Here is a 7,967-nt window from a genome sequence, read left to right as displayed (position 1 = left end):
GTTTTTTTTAGTCCAGGGGGTGGAGTCACCCTCATGATGTAATACTGCTGATGAGGGCGAGTAGGATCTAGAGTAATAAAGATTACTGGTAAGTAATCGGGGTAATTCTGCATGCCTGGCTCAAAAAAACGAGGACGGGATTAACATTCAACGCCTCACCAGGGGTGGTAAACACTATATAAATCCAATTACAATTCAATTGCACACCACTGCAAATGAAAAAAAAAAAGAAAATAAACCTACGTTGTTGCAATGTGGCTATTTGTCGTACGATATAAACATTCAGCCATCAAGCCTTTTAATTTAATTCGGATTTCTAATCTATTGACCCCTGAATCTGATCAGCGAGTTAAAAGTCCAATTGGATTTGGTTCCCTCCACAGACGCTCTATCGGGTGCTAGCTCAGTATGCTCATAAGTTTCATCATTCCGCTGTACGTTGTTACCGCATACTTCTGCATAAATTATCTCTCCCCCGCATATGATATGAATGGAAGATTGAGAAATCCCCAAATTTTTCCCTTGCTGCGTCCCTGATTGGAGTTCACAATTTTCTGGCACGTGTTAAGGAGGGCACGTCACGTGGAGGCGGTGCCAGGGGGCGTGGCCTCAGCTGTGAGTTTACAGCTGTATTTCTGAATGGTGTTGGTGGGAACGTGGATGCAGAAGTAAGAGGGCTGCTGCGCTTCCGCTGTGAGTATTCATACACCCATGCCATGCTTCGCCAAGTAGCATTTTATTTTAAATAACATTAATAATGGGATGTCGTAAAATACACGACCCAGGGTGCGGCTGTGCAGTGTTCTTTCAGAGCGCGGAGTTCCGCTTTTTTTTTTTGCTGTGTGCACCGCGCAGTTTCTTTAACTTTCCTTGCAGTTTCTTTAACTTTCCCTCCTGTTTGTTTCTCTCTCCCTGTTTGAGTCACTCTCCCTGCTGTTCGTTTCCCTGCTGTTTGTTTCTCTTTCCCTGCTGTTTGTTTCTCTGTCCCTGCTGTTCGTTTCTCTCTACCAGTTTGTTTCACTCTCCCTGCTATTCGTTCCTCTCTCCCTGCTGTTTGTTTCTCTTTTGTCTGCTGTTTGTTTCTCTTTCTCTGATGTTTGTTTCTCTCGCCCTGCTGTTTGTTTTACTCTCCCTGCTGTTTGTTTCACTCTCCCTGCTGTTTGTGTCTCTCTCCCTGCTGTTTGTTTCTCTCTCCCTGCTGTTTGTTTCTCTCTCCTTGCTGTTTGTTTCTCTCTCCCTGCTGTTTGTTTCACTCTCCCTGCTGTTTGTTTCACTCTCCCTGCTGTTTGTTTCTCTCTCCCTGCTGTTTGTTTCACTCTCTCTGCTGTTTGTTTCACTCTCCCTGCTGTTTGTTTCTCTCTCCCTGCTGTTTGTTTCACTCTCCCTGCTGTTTGTGTCTCTCTCCCTGCTGTTTGTGTCTCTCTCCCTGCTGTTTGTGTCTCTCTCCCTGCTGTTTGTGTCTCTCTCCCTGCTGTTTGTGTCTCTCTCCCTGCTGTTTGTGTCTCTCTCCCTGCGGTTTGTTTCTCTCTCCCTGTTTGTTTCTCTCTCCCTGCTGTTTGTTTCTCTCTCCCTGCTGTTTGTTTCACTCTCCCTGCTGTTTGTTTCTCTCTCCGTGCTTTTTGTTTCTCTCTCCCTGCTGTTTGTTTCTCTCTCCCTGCTGTTTGTTTCTCTCTCCCTGCTGTTTGTTTCTCTCTCCCTGCTGTTTGTGTCTCTCTCCCTGCTGTTTGTGTCTCTCTCCCTGCTGTTTGTGTCTCTCTCCCTGCTGTTTGTTTCTCTCTCCCTGCTGTTTGTTTCACTCTCCCTGCTGTGTGTTTCTCTCCCTGTTGTTTGTTTCTCTCTCCCTGCTGTTTGTTTCTCTCTCCCTGCTGTTTGTGTCTCTCTCCCTGCTGTTTGTGTCTCTCTCCCTGCTGTTTGTGTCTCTCTCCCTGCTGTTTGTTTCACTCTCCCTGCTGTTTGTTTCTCTCTCCCTGCTGTTTGTTTCTCTCTGCCTGCTGTTTGTTTCACTCTCCCTGCTGTGTGTTTCTCTCCCTGTTGTTTGTTTCTCTCTCCCTGCTGTTACAGTTTGTTTCACTCTCCCTGCTATTCGTTCCTCTCTCCCTGCTGTTTGTTTCTCTTTTGTCTGCTGTTTGTTTCTCTTTCTCTGATGTTTGTTTCTCTCGCCCTGCTGTTTGTTTCACTCTCCCTGCTGTTTGTTTCACTCTCCCTGCTGTTTGTGTCTCTCTCCCTGCTGTTTGTTTCTCTCTCCCTGCTGTTTGTTTCTCTCTCCTTGCTGTTTGTTTCTCTCTCCCTGCTGTTTGTTTCACTCTCCCTGCTGTTTGTTTCACTCTCCCTGCTGTTTGTTTCTCTCTCCCTGCTGTTTGTTTCACTCTCTCTGCTGTTTGTTTCACTCTCCCTGCTGTTTGTTTCTCTCTCCCTGCTGTTTGTTTCACTCTCCCTGCTGTTTGTGTCTCTCTCCCTGCTGTTTGTGTCTCTCTCCCTGCTGTTTGTGTCTCTCTCCCTGCTGTTTGTGTCTCTCTCCCTGCGGTTTGTTTCTCTCTCCCTGTTTGTTTCTCTCTCCCTGCTGTTTGTTTCTCTCTCCCTGCTGTTTGTTTCACTCTCCCTGCTGTTTGTTTCTCTCTCCGTGCTTTTTGTTTCTCTCTCCCTGCTGTTTGTTTCTCTCTCCCTGCTGTTTGTTTCTCTCTCCCTGCTGTTTGTTTCTCTCTCCCTGCTGTTTGTGTCTCTCTCCCTGCTGTTTGTGTCTCTCTCCCTGCTGTTTGTGTCTCTCTCCCTGCTGTTTGTTTCTCTCTCCCTGCTGTTTGTTTCACTCTCCCTGCTGTGTGTTTCTCTCCCTGTTGTTTGTTTCTCTCTCCCTGTTGTTTGTTTCTCTCTCCCTGCTGTTTGTTTCTCTCTCCCTGCTGTTTGTGTCTCTCTCCCTGCTGTTTGTGTCTCTCTCCCTGCTGTTTGTTTCACTCTCCCTGCTGTTTGTTTCTCTCTCCCTGCTGTTTGTTTCTCTCTGCCTGCTGTTTGTTTCACTCTCCCTGCTGTGTGTTTCTCTCCCTGTTGTTTGTTTCTCTCTCCCTGCTGTTTGTTTCTCTCTCCCTGCTGTGTGTTACTCTCCCTGTGTTTGTGCCTCTCTCCCTGCTGTTTGTGTCTCTCTCCCTGCTGTTTGTGTCTCTCTCCCTGCTGTTTGTGTCTCTCTCCCTGCTGTTTGTGTCTCTCTCCCTGCTGTTTGTTTCACTCTCCCTGCTGTGTGTTTCTCTCCCTGTTGTTTGTTTCTCTCTGCCTGCTGTTTGTTTCTCTCTCCCTGCTGTTTGTTTCTCTCTCCCTGCTGTTTGTTTCTCTCTCCCTGCTGTTTGTTTCTCTCTCCCTGCTGTTTGGTTTTCTCTCCCTGCTGTTTGTGTCTCTCTCCCTGCTGTTTGTTTCTCTCTCCCTGCTGTTTGTTTCTCTCTCCCTGCTGTTTGTTTCTCTCTCCCTGCTGTTTGTTTCTCTCTCCCTGCTGTTTGTGTCTCTCTCCCTGCTGTTTGTGTCTCTCTCCCTGCTGTTTGTTTCACTCTCCCTGCTGTTTGTTTCTCTCTCCCTGCTGTTTGTTTCTCTCTCCCTGCTGTGTGTTTCTCTCCCTGCTGTTTGTGTCTCTCTCCCTGCTGTTTGTGTCTCTCTCCCTGCTGTTTGTGTCTCTCTCCCTGCTGTTTGTGTCTCTCTCCCTGCTGTTTGTTTCACTCTCCCTGCTGTGTGTTTCTCTCCCTGTTGTTTGTTTCTCTCTGCCTGCTGTTTGTTTCTCTCTCCCTGCTGTTTGTTTCTCTCTCCCTGCTGTTTGTTTCTCTCTCCCTGCTGTTTGTTTAACTCTCCCTGCTGTTTGTTTCTCTCTCCCTGCTGTTTGTTTAACTCTCCCTGCAGCTTGTTAGAACTTTTCAGGTGTGCGACAAAAGTTCTAGAGTTTTATCAGTCACCTGTCCTCACGTCACGCCTTCAGCAGGATGAGGTTTCTAACAAGTACAGCTGTGCATTCTGGGATTTGTAGATTCGTAGGTGGTATTACAAGCGGGACTTTTGGAAATATAGGAAGGCATAGTGTTCTTGGTTAGAAGCCAGGACTAGTGAAAGATTACACTCTGCCGCAAGGCAGCGATTGAGCGTTAAAACTTTGGATATTTGGGAACATACGTATGTGGAGATTGCATGGTCTTGAAGTACGGGTGTATGACAATACCTCTGCCTACCTCTAAACCTACCCTTACCACCCTATACCCATAACCACCCCAGAACCCTATAATTACCCATACCCCCTATACGACTCCCACCGCCGGAACCCTAAAATTACCCATACCACCCTTTACCAGTAGCCACCACTAAACCCTAAAATTACCCATACCACCCTATGCCACTACCCATCACTTACCCCTAAAATTAACCATACCACCCTTTACACTACCCACCCCTAAACCTTCACATTACCCTTACCACTGTTTACCAATACCCACTCCAAACTCCCCAAATTACCTTTACCCAACCCTAAAATTACCCTTACCACCTTTTACCACAACGCACCCCTAAACCCTAAAACCTCCCTTACCTCCCTTAAACCCAATATCTATATCTGTACACTAATCTTATATATGTATCATGTGGGACAAAAGCTGCGTGGTAAAGGTATTGTGTATTAGAAGATTGGAATGTTGGGAGCTCCATTGAAGACAATAGAGTGCTCCCTGCTTCAACGGGCCGGTAAAGGCCTCTTGGAGCTCGAGGGGATTTAAATCCCCTCGAGCTTCGAGAGGCCTTTGTTTTATTTGTTAGAACATTCTGCCCTCTAGTGGCAGAATGTTCTAATAGCCTTATAGCCCTTCGTAGCAGGGCTATGCCGACATAAAGTCCCATTCCCTTGTTAAAGTCCCTCGCTTTCAGCTCGGGCCTTTAACGTGGGAGCGGGCCTTTAATAGCTGGTATAGCTCTCTACGGCGAGCTACAAAGCTATAGTAAAGCTGTTTTCCCGTTAAGTAGGCCTTGTCATGTGCGACATCTTCAAGCAAGTCTGGACGTTTCGGCCAGAGTACATTATATATCCGGGTTCTTTTACCATACTTGCAGTATTAAAAGTCAAACTACACCCTTCAGAATGGAATGGGCTGTTGACTGAAAAGTAAGCACTGGGTAAAGGGCAGGGTTGCTGATGGTTGATGCGGCCCACTTCAAAATAGAAAGTGGGGGACACTTGTGTAAATAGCAAGGTGCATCCTTACCCATCTGTATCCTTCCACTAAAATAAAACTAGTCCTGTTCTTTGGGTTAATATTAAAATAATCTCATCCAGCAAGACTACAATTTGCAGATGGTTATCAAGCTCACTGTCCTGTTTCTACCTAATTTCATAGAAGAACCTTCGGTTGCCTAGTTTGAGTTTCTAGACTGCAGTCCCCGTGACAGGGATGTCCTGAAGAAGACCAGTTTGACATTTTCAGGATAACTACTGCTCTTTTAAAAGAGTAAATGTAGCTAATCTGACCTTGAACAGTTGACAAGTATCCGGCCCTCCTGGACCTACATTTACCCTGCCCCCCCACCCTCCACCCCCATTTGTAGGCATCCTTAACCACACATAGCGCATGTCCTACTATACACAGTCTCCTTGATTGTAGTACTGTAGGAATCTACTTTTTCTGTGTGGTAATCCCAGATATATTTGCCTTTTGTTGTGACCTATATTTTTACTGGCTTTAGGACTCTGTGCAATTTGCCCATGCTAAACAGTAGTAAAATGGCTGCACTCCCTCTTTTAACATGGTTGCAGTGTCATACTCCTAATTGGTATATTTAACTTCCCTATAAGTCCCTAGTACATGGTACAAAGTGTAACTAAGGCCTGGAAGTTAAATGCCACCAGTGGACTGCTAGAAAACTAGCAGCGTATGCCGACTGCTGCAACTGTTTCCGTGTGACGCCCTGTGCCACGGCTGCCTGAATATTCCTCAGTCGCACTGAATGCTAATTCTTGATGCCTCGCCTTTAGGATTGAACACCTTAGATGATGGAGTCATAATCCTGTTTTTGCCGAGTCCTTACAGACAGAACATTCTCTCTAAGATTCATACATACGTGGCTTGCTGCTCCGTATGGATTTTAACTGTCCTGATGATGATCCATAACAAGGTTGGGGTCGAAACGCCATCGACATGAAGGGTGAATGGAACCTATTTGATTGAACCCATTGATTGACCAATTATTGAATGGACATTAAGGAACATTGATTATCTACTCCTTGGGTCATTTTAGTTGTGTAGGCATTGTATTGTTTGTTTGCCATTTAGCACTCTGTGAGCACTCATGAGCATTGAGCGCTTTTTGAATAGCATTCAAAATATGGGATAATTGTTTGTGTGTCTGGTTCACTAATTGAGTTTTGAAATGTTCAAAATTCTCATCTGTAAAAGAATGAACTTCTTATTACGTGGAACCGTTGTTTGTCTAGCGTACCCTCCAAGTTCTAGGAATTGTACCAGTGGGCTGCAGCACCTATTGTGCCATCCACATCAGTGGCTGCACAACCATGGCTTCAGACCTACCAGTATCGACTGACTGTAACAGTGTAAAACATGCTCTGCAAACTGTCAATCATTTTTTGGACTAGTAAGAACCTCCCTTAGGGGAGAAAACAGGATGTCAAGACCATTCTGTTGTGATCCACTGTCTGTTTGCTGAAGGACTCTGCTTTTGTTCTACCAGACTTCTGTCACTGGGTTTACATATAACCCTTGGGCCACACTTAAACAGGGTAAAAAAAGGATGCCAGGACAATTCTTGTGTGTCCACCGCAGGCTCTGTGTTTGTTGTGGGTACAGGGCCTGCTTCTGACTGGATTTTAGTGTTAGATGTGAGAGGAAACTAGGGTTACTATAGTCCACGCCCATACACACACCCAGCCTCAGAGGCCAAGTTAAATGTGGTCATAGAGTTTTGCCATTTTAAAATGCCGGAAAGTAGGTAGGGCTAGCCCTGGGAACATTTACCCCATTAGAGAGGGCATGCCCAGGAGTCATTCCCATCCACTACCTGATTCCAGGCATAAACGTGGCACTTCCAAGCACCTAGTTCAGAACACTGGTGAACCTGAGGAAGAACAGAAGAGAACGGGACCTGCTGCCTGTGTCCTGAGAGGAGCCCTGAAGAGATGGACCTGCTCCCTCTTTATACCCCAGGCAAAGAATTGGACTCCAGGGGTCTTGAGCCTGATCTCCAGTTTAAGCTACTGAGATACAACAAGCTGCAAGAGGCTTTTTACTGGAAGTACCCAGCTGACCAGTGACTACTGGTCCTGGACTGGGACCTGCAGTTACCCTCTGCCTTTCACCCTGTGAGTCTCTACATGCCTTCCCAGAGGTCTTTGAGGGCTTTAGAAGTGTACTCCTGTGGTGGATTGGGACTTAAAGGACAAAGTCAGCAGGTAACATCTTTGACTAGGACGAATCTGGTTAGTGTATTCGACCCGCGCTCCATTGTGGCCAGCCTCCAATTGAATCTGGTTAATTTCGTGATTTTGAGGGTTCATGCGAAGTCACCGACCCCAAATAATAATCTGATTTCTTACAACTATGTATTGCCTACTTCTATTTTTTTTCTATTGTCTTACGCATTTCAATATCTTAGTCCTGTAGCAAGAGTTACCCTTAATATACACTTCTTTACCTGAGGTGTCCCTCCCATGTCGGCCAGATAATTCCTACGATTCAGGATAACCACAATAGATAAATATAGATTCCCTGAATCTAAATGGAGTTCACGCACATAGTATTTATTCTGAAATTCTGGGAAAAATATGATCCTACTGGACCTATGTTGGACTTACATGTTGTAAATGCACTCTCATGTAGTGTTCGCTGTACAGTTGTGATCTAGTGAAAAGGGACACACATTCTTGTGTAGAGACACCGTCTGCCATGCATGGACGTCAATTCACCAAAATGCATGGGGCAGTGTAAGTGACACTGCGGGTCATT

General features: G+C 45.8%; 1 protein-coding gene across 2 annotated transcripts in view; it reads left to right on the top strand.

The window, feature by feature from the left end:
• Window positions 1-608: 608 nt before the first annotated feature.
• LOC144772359 (CD276 antigen homolog) overlaps window positions 609-7,967 on the top strand; it is a 177,950-nt gene continuing 170,591 nt past the window's right edge. Inside the window, exon 1 of one of the 2 annotated variants that reach the window (XM_078656623.1) lies at window positions 609-693. The gene's annotated coding sequence lies outside the window, so the exon portion shown is untranslated. The remainder of the gene's footprint in view (window positions 694-7,967) is intronic. The other variant, XM_078656624.1, reaches the window with a different exon arrangement.

Source organism: Lissotriton helveticus, chromosome 8 (genome assembly GCF_964261635.1).
Source record: "Lissotriton helveticus chromosome 8, aLisHel1.1, whole genome shotgun sequence".
NCBI lineage: Eukaryota > Metazoa > Chordata > Amphibia > Caudata > Salamandridae > Lissotriton > Lissotriton helveticus.
Note: the sequence above shows the minus strand (reverse complement) of the source record. Positions and strands in the feature narration are given on the sequence as shown.